The 8,885-nt window shown below is 35.3% G+C and overlaps 1 non-coding gene across 2 annotated transcripts in view; it reads left to right on the top strand.

Moving 5' to 3' along the window:
- Positions 1-416: 416 nt before the first annotated feature.
- The window catches only part of LOC128700926 (uncharacterized), a 32,165-nt gene continuing 23,696 nt past the window's right edge, over positions 417-8,885 (top strand). For both annotated transcript variants that reach the window (XR_011391195.1, XR_011391196.1), the window contains exon 1: positions 417-556. This is a non-coding gene — a transcript (uncharacterized protein). The remainder of the gene's footprint in view (positions 557-8,885) is intronic.

Here is an 8,885-nt window from a genome sequence, read left to right as displayed (position 1 = left end):
TAATGCAATTGCACGTTTTCACAATCCATTTAGATCTGTGTGTATTTACCTCTAGACACTTGGTAAGATTCACTGTGACAGTGTCTGGTTCGTTTCTCAACATTCTAATACCGAGTACAGTGTTAATTTCAACAATCCTATCACTGATACTAGAAATACCAAGCTCCTTCCTCATGTTAAGAACTTTTGTAGATCTGGGACAGCCAAGAATAGTCCTGAGAGCTTCATTTTGCTGGTTAGTAGTAGTAGTAGTAGTAGTAGTAGTATAATTTGCTTTAACTCTTGTGGCAATCTATTAGTGATCTTATGTACGTTAACTACATGATTTTTCTACAGAACAAATGTTAAAACTACCAACATTTGTTCCGTCGGAACAAATGTTGATGAATTATAAAATTTGACATTTTTCCCCCCACTGCTCCGAGAGAGAGAGTTGAGTGCAGCGTACACTGTGGTGGCCCTTAACAACAACAACAACAACAATGGACGTCCTCACAGCAACAACAACTTGGACTCCTCAATATACAATATTATTGATGTATCAGCGATGACAGAGGTAAAGTACCAGTGCTGGAGCACAGTGCTCTACTCTAACTTACACCTGGCCTTTAAAAGTTTAAGATATTAGAAGGATCACAGTGGAAATAAGTCACTGTCTGACGTTTGTTATCCTGGGTAAGTTACACATATGTTAAACTATATTAAAATATCACAGCAAAAATAGGGAAAACATCTGAGTGTTTTATTTATTTATTTATTTATTTATTTATTTATTTATTTATTTATGTATTTATTTATTTATTTATTTATTTATTTATTTATTTATTTGAACATGATACAGTGAAGTGCAAAGTAATACAGTTATTACAGTGCAACATGCCAAAGCCACTTGTATGCAGAACATTATGGGCAGCTTAAAATTAACTTAAGATTAACTAAGCAATGATATATTCAGTGGTAAAAACATTATTGTAAAACAGATAACAATTTAGTACAAATGAGTATTACAAAGACAGGTTATATGGTCATTTACTGTGTTGCTGTGTAATCAGTGGAATGGAGTATTATGTTAGGTAATGAAGTTAAATAGTAACAAAGTTTGATTGGGTCACAGGTTGACATTTATGAGAAACAATAATGAGATACATATATGAGATACAATTTATAAGATAAAATTATTCAGTATTTATTTGGTTGTGGGCGAGTAAGTGATTTTTGAGAAGAGACTTGAATTTATAAACAGACAGTGTTTCTTTTATATTCACAGGTAATGAATTCCAGATTTTAGGGCCTTTTATGTGCATTGAGTTTTTGCATAGCGTGAGATGGACACGAGGAACATCAAAGAGTGATCTGTGCCTTGTGTTATGGTCATGTGTTCTGTTGAGGTTGGCAAGGAGATGTTTGAGGGGAGGGTTTATATCAGAGTTAAGTGTTCTATGTATGTAATAGGTGCAGTAATAAGTATGGATGTTTTGTATGGTGAGTAGGTTTAGAGTTTTGAATATTGGTGGAGTGTGCTGCCTGTAGTGGGAATTTATTATCATTCTGACTGCAGCCTTTTGTTGGGTAATTAATGGTCTGAGATGGTTTATTGTTGTTGAGCCCCATGCACAAATTCCATAGGTGAGATAGGGGTAAATAAGTGAGTGATATAGGGCCAGGAGGGCTGACTGTGGAACATAGTACCGTATCTTCGATAGTATGCCTACGGTCTTGGAAATTTTTTTGGAAATTTGTTGTATATGTGTTTGAAATTTGAGTCTATTATCAAGGTGGATTCCTAAGAATTTTCCCTCTGTGAGTTTTGTGATAGGTGATCCGTTTATCATTATGTTAAGAGACACATCTGTAGCTCTGTTACCAAACTGAATGAAGTAGGTTTTGTCAATATTTAGAGTAAGTTTGTTGGTCCTCATCCATGTTGAGATTTTCTGTAATTCGGTATTTACAGTATTGGCTAGCATGACTGGGCTCGGGTGAGAGAACACGTATGTAGTGTTATCTGCAAATAGTGTGGGTTTGAGTAGTTGTGATGCATTTGGTAGGTTATTTATGTATATGAGAAAGAGAAGAGGGCCAAGGACACTTCCCTGTGGGACACCAACTGTAATTGGCTGTGTGGAAGAGTTTGCCCCATTTGTGTTCACATATTGGCTTCTGTTGCTGAGGTATGACTTTGGGTAGTTGAGGGAGTGCCCTCTTATACCATAGTGCGACAATTTTATGTGGAGCAAGTCATGGTCAACTGTATCAAAAGCTTTATGTAAGTCAATGAAGATCCTCAGTGGGACTTCCTTTTTCTCTGTTGCAGTGTATATGTGTTCTAGCATGTGTATAATAGCATCGTTAGTATTTTTATTAATCCTGAACCCAAATTGACAGGGGTTGAGTATGTTGTGGGAGAAGAGGTAGGAATAGACACGCTTATGGATTAATTTTTCAAAGATTTTAGAGAGAGGGTGTAAGTTGGATATTGGCCTATAGTTTTTCAAGTCTGTGTGGTCTCCTCCTTTATGGATCGGGGTGACCCTTAGTAAATAAGTAAGTAAGTTTATTCAGGTATACACAAATACAGTTACATAGAATTATCATACATAGCAGCATATGTGTAGAGAACCTAGGATAACCCAAAAAAAGTCAGACAGAGTGACTTATTTCCATTGGGGTCCTTTTACCTTATTATTATAATATGAAGGTTATAATATTTTCCTATTATTCTATAATGAAGATAACATCTTATTATCATAGTAAAAAGACTATCTACTACACAAGGGTCATTAAGACTATCTACAATACGAGGGTCATTACTAGGAATAAGGTAAAATTTACACGTATGTTAGCTAAAAAATAGAAAATCATTCCCCTCCCTTTCTGTAGCTACATTCATCAGACACCTTTTGACACTCTTCTTGAACTGGTTCATGCTATGACTGGCTTTGACATGTGCAGGTAGTCTGTTCCATTCCTTGATTGCTGTACAATAAAAGGTGTTTGAAGCCTGGCCAATGACTGTGAGTACTACAAAGTTGTGCTCTCTCCCCCTAGTACTATGATTACTTTGGTTCCCAACCTTGACAAAATTGACAGCAAGATATTCTGGACACTGTTTGTGAGCAATTTTATAAACATGATTTAGCTTCAATTGTTTTACTCTGTCTTCAACATTCAGCATATCCAACTGCTGTAATTCATCCTGGCCTACATGTTCTCTTGGTCCCAGCCCCAGGATGAATCTTACGATTTTGTTCTGGGTGATTTGCAGTCTATCTTTCAGTTTTTTTGTCAAGGCAGAGTACCATGAAGAGCAAGCGTAATCCATATGGCATTGTATAAGGGCTAGACATAGGGTCTTGCGAGCCTCAGTAGGTAGACACTGTGCTTGTCTATACAGGAATTTCAGTTTGGCATTCGCTTTCTTTACTACACTGTTCCCTATCAATTCTCCTGACATGCATGGGTCAAAGGGGATTCCCAGATATTTTTCTGATGAAACCAAAGTGATGGGCTCCCCATTACACTGGACATTAAAATTATTTGCCCTTCTCAGTTTATGTTTTGTGCCGAAGAGAATGGCTTCAGTTTTCCCGAGGTGTAATGATAGTTTGTTGTCTACTAACCATTTGCTGCAGGACTCCAGTTCCAGTGTTAAAACATTAGCTATATCTTGTGGGTCTTTACCTGACACTAACAGGGCACTGTCATCTGCATACAGTAGGAGTTTACACTTGACACTGATAGGCATGCCATTGACATAACATAAGAATAATAAGGGACCCAGAATACTACCTTGGGGAACTCCACACGCTATCGGCAGGGGTTCTGATTCCGTTTTGTTGATTTTGACAATTTGTCTCCTGTTGCTAAGGTAGGACTTAAACCGGTCTACAGAACCTATACCGATAGCTTGAACTTTCTTACATAATATATTATGGTTGACAGTATCAAAGGTCTTTTGCAGGTCTAAGGTTACCATACCTATGAGGTTCCCCTTTGACATTTCAGTTCTCAGGTAATCCATCAGATTAATTAGGGAGGTGTCGGTTGAGTAAGATCTTCTAAAGCCCGATTGTTGTCATTGAGGTACTTAACTACTTGAGAGTACACCGCCCTCTCTAGAATTTTGGATATTATACTGAGTATACTAACGGGCCTGTAGTTGCTGACATCAGACCTACTATTTTTCTTGAAGATAGGAGTAACTCTGGCCTCCTTGAACCCCTCCGGTATGGTATTAGTGGTGATTGATAGATTTATTATGTGAGCAGTAGGGATTGACAGTTCAGAAGCACCAACTTTTAGGAACTTAGACGGGATGTTATCAGGGCCTGTGCTCTTAGTTGGGTTTAACCTGCTTAGTTCTTTTTGAATAAAGTCATGAGATACACTTACTAGTTGACAACTGTTTGGGGTTACCCCTTTATTGATATAGTATGTTTGAAACTTATCAGAGTCTGTGTTAAAGGTATTTGATGCAGCTGGTAGTTTACTTACTAGTGTTGATGCAACAGATGTGTAGTAGGAATTAAAGCAATTTGCCACCTTAGATGTTTCGTGGCATACCTCATTATCGATAGTGAGTACTATGTTAGACCTATCTACTGGCTTCTGGCTATACCCCAACTGTTTTAGTTGTTGCCAGAGCTTTCTGGGGTTATGCTTATACTCTTCAATTTTTGAGCAGTAGTGCTTTGCCTTTGCTCCTTTTATAAGTCTCTGTACTCTGTTCCTCACCCTTTGGAATTCATTAAGTGCTGCAGTATCCTGTCTGTTTGCTTTAAATCTTTTTAGCAGTTGGTCTCTGAATTTCATATTATCTAATATCTCAGTAGTCATCCAGGGTTCAGTTCTTCATTTAATCCTAACCTCTTTAACTGGTGCAATATTATCAAGGATGGTACTGAACATTGTTTTGAATTTTTCCCAGGCATCATTTACGTCCGTGCAACTTGTTATCTCTGTCCAGTCACAATTGTGTAGCCTATTTCCAGTGTTTCTTTACTGTAGTTTCTAGTTGACCTCATTTTTATTGTCCTGTGTAGACCTGTCCTATCCCTAGTGATTTTCCTGGTGCAGTAAATGATGAAATGATCACTAAGACCTGTGGTAATGACGCCTGACTGACTAATGTTCTCAGCGCGGTTACAAAGTATGTGGTCAATTAGGGCGGCTGAGAACTGTGTGATCCGGGTTGGTGTATTAATTAGTTGAATGTAACTATTTAAACATAGAATTTGCTTATACCTTTTGCACAGCCCATTATTTTGCTGCTGAAAACAGATATTGAAGTCGCCCAGTATTATTGTCTCGCAATTGTTTTCAAGTCCGGACAATACTCTGGAAAAGACTTCTAAGAACTGGTCCTGGGTAGGAGGGCGGTAACTAGTTCCTACTAAGATGGGTTTGGTCTTGGGAAGCAGTGCTTCAAACCATAGAATCTCCAGTTTATTGTTATTTAAATCAGGTCTTGGGTTGTAAGCTAAGTCATTTCTAATGTAGGCACATACTCCACCACCCTTTCTGTTCCTATCTAAGCGTTTTATATTGTAACCTTCTATTTTGACCTCATCGTCAGTCACCGTATCATCCAACCAGGATTTAGAGATGGTTATAACTGCCGCCCTAATTTTGTTAGCTAGAATCCTAATCTCTGCCAATTTAGGAAGAAGTGATCTTGCGTTGACATGAATAAAGTGAAGGCCTGTTTTCATAAAACAATTATAATCATCAATATATGGCAATGGGTCATTTGTATTAAAATTAGGTAAATCAATGTCATCATTGCTAAAGGGTAACTGTGCCAAAGTGCATTTGTTACACACAAAATGAATTCTGGCACCGTTGCTATAATTGTACATACATCCATCATGCACCCACCCCTTACACATTTTACATAAGGTGCCTTTTCTGTTTTTCATGTGTACTTTAGTACAGTGTATGCACCTGTTTGGTAGTGTTTGAGATAATAATGGCTGTATTGTCTCACATTGACCTATGTATGCATTACTTATGGAGTTAAGGTTATCATTCCTAGCTACTAGACCGTCATTATCACTGTCATTTATCTGTCTGTTTTGCCTCTGCACAATAGTTTGAGGTCCTGGATTAATTCGGATATCACCACTTAAGAGCGCTACAATGGATTTGAATTTAGCTATTATATATTCCCCATGTTCATCCCATGTGCAAGTATTAGTGATACATTCTAGTTGGTCTGAGTAGTATATAGCTGTGCCACCCCCTTTTTGATCTGGCCTACAGTTCTGTATGGCTGTGTAACCAGGAATGGCATAGACATCTGTAGTATCAGGCTTTAGCCAGGTTTCGGTGAGAGTAATGATGGACATACTGGCATGCAGGGAATTTAGTAATGCTATGAGGTCATCGTAATGTTTGCTTAAAGATCTGATATTGTAGTTAAAGACAGTTATGTTGTTGTTGGCTCTGAGAAGTGCCTTTGATTGTTCTGCTGTGTAGTAATTACAGTTACTGTTTGATTCATTTAAGTCATTAAATAAGAGGTTGGTATCAGGATCAATGCTTGTAATCATAAGATTTATAGTGAATCTATAGTTAGAATTAAGTATAAAACAAAGTAAATATTCTAAAGCTATAAAATAGCACCTGAATTATTTTAACAAATGTAAAAAGAATATGAGCTAAGATAGCTCTTTAAAGCTAAAATAAATGAGGCAATATAAAAGGGACTAAAATAATTTGTGGTGAACAAAGAAGTGGTAATCAAATAAATGAATATAATGGCACAATAATGAGCTTATTACACTTTAGCACCTGAGAATAGCACCTTGATTATTTTAACAATTGTGAATATATGAACTAAGGTTGTTATATAAAGCTAAAATAAAAGAGAAAAAATATAAGGGACTAAATTAAGTAATGGTAAACAAAGTTAAAATGACAGATAGTCACTATGATATAATATTGATTTGGGAGTAAGATCTGATTTGTTATATATAATAAGTTGAGCAATGTATTGTACTATAATAAGTAAAAAAAAATAATATGAGGTAGTTGGTACTAGTTAGCTAAAGATAGTTAAGGGCCTGAACAATGATAGAATTGAAATATACACTAATTGCGCACACAATATAGTCACTAAAATAAGAAAATAATCTTAGTGTAGGACCTATAATATAAACTTATAATTTAAACTTATAATATAAAAATACAAATTAAAATGGTACTTGCAATTGCACTAGGGTCTGATATAGGTTGTTAACAAGATCAAGAGTATAACTAGATTTAAATTGACAAAATAAAATTCACAAATTAAAGTACCAAAAGAATAATAAGTAAAAAATAACAATGGCAATGTCTTGGTTATAATATGATAGTAAGATGGTAGACAGGTACACAGGTACACATGTACACAGGTACACAGGTACAAAGGATAATATAAAGGTTGGAGTTGAATATACAAACTTGAAAATTTGGCAATAAAATGTTATGAAAAGTATAAGATAATGATTAATGTACAAAAGTAAAATTGACTGGTAGTAAATATGGTGTTTAATAAAATTTTAGTAAGTAATAATGATTACAAAAAAAGTGAAAAAGTAATGTTTATTTCATTCAGTATTGCACTGGTAGTTATACTAGAGGTTATTTGGCAGTACAAGGTAATTAAGAGTACTCCAAGATAGTAAATGTGGTATTAAAACAGGTTATGGTAATTAGACAAGTAATGGTAATTAAATGATGTCAAAAATGTTAAGAGTAAATTGTTCTGATAGTAAAAATGGTAATTAATTATTAATTTTAGTAAGTAATATCAATTAATAGTATTTAAAAAAATATGATGTAGTAATATGGACACAGAAAGTATCAATTCAGCTAATATTTAAGCAAACAATAGTAAATAAGAAAATTACATATGGTGACTTATGCTTACTAGTAAAATCACAAAATGAGGTAGTTGATTATTTAATTACTAAGAGATTGTACTGTGAAATTTGAACAAAAATGGAGCAAAACATACACTACACTACATAGGCTTTTAGGTTGGACATTGTTTAGTTATTCTCTGTAAGATTAGTATCCCTGAGAAATCGTGATAGATCATAATCGTTCGTGATTGTGTACAGTTGACCTACATTTGTTTTCCTAACTAGAATTTTCCCATCCCGTGTGAAGCATTGGTGTATTGTGTCATTATTCTCCCGCTTAAGTTTTTTGACTCTATACAGGAGGTTCTGGCGGTTTTTGGTATTAAAATGTTATTTTAAACACCACCTTAATGAGTATACATACTGCAAATTATTTAAAAAAAAGAACTTCATTTTTATTGTGGATATTCTATATATGTTGTCTAAACACTTCAACTTGAAATACATCAAGTCCCATGAAAATACAAGCTAAACATATCTTTATAGTCAACAGTACTGCAAATTATCATAAAAAAGTTAAGTGTTACAGAATATATATAGTCATTTTCTGCATTAAAATATTAACCCATGTGCATTAGCCAGAACTCTGCTGGTATCCACATTGCAACTAGTGATTAACCCTTTCAGGGTCGCCAGGCCCTCTCAGAGACTTGTTCTCAGGGTCGCCCAAATTTAAAAAAAAAAAATTATTTTATCTTATGGAAAGATAGAGAATCTTTTCCCGATCATAATGACACCAAAAGTATGAAATTTGATGGAAAACTTATGGAATTATGCTCTCGTGAAGTTAGCAGTCTCAATGATGTTTATGCAACGGCGATTTTGCCCACTTTGAGCCCTATTTTTGGCCAATTCCAGTGTACTTGTTGACAAAAATCATAACTATTTTGCTAGAACTCTATTTTTTTCTATCGAATGAGTACAAGAAACCACCCATTTACCAATTTCAACTATCCAATATAGTGGTCAGAATTTAGT

Source organism: Cherax quadricarinatus, unplaced genomic scaffold (genome assembly GCF_038502225.1).
Source record: "Cherax quadricarinatus isolate ZL_2023a unplaced genomic scaffold, ASM3850222v1 Contig499, whole genome shotgun sequence".
Lineage (NCBI taxonomy): Eukaryota > Metazoa > Arthropoda > Malacostraca > Decapoda > Parastacidae > Cherax > Cherax quadricarinatus.
This window is presented reverse-complemented; position numbering and strand designations above follow the sequence as displayed.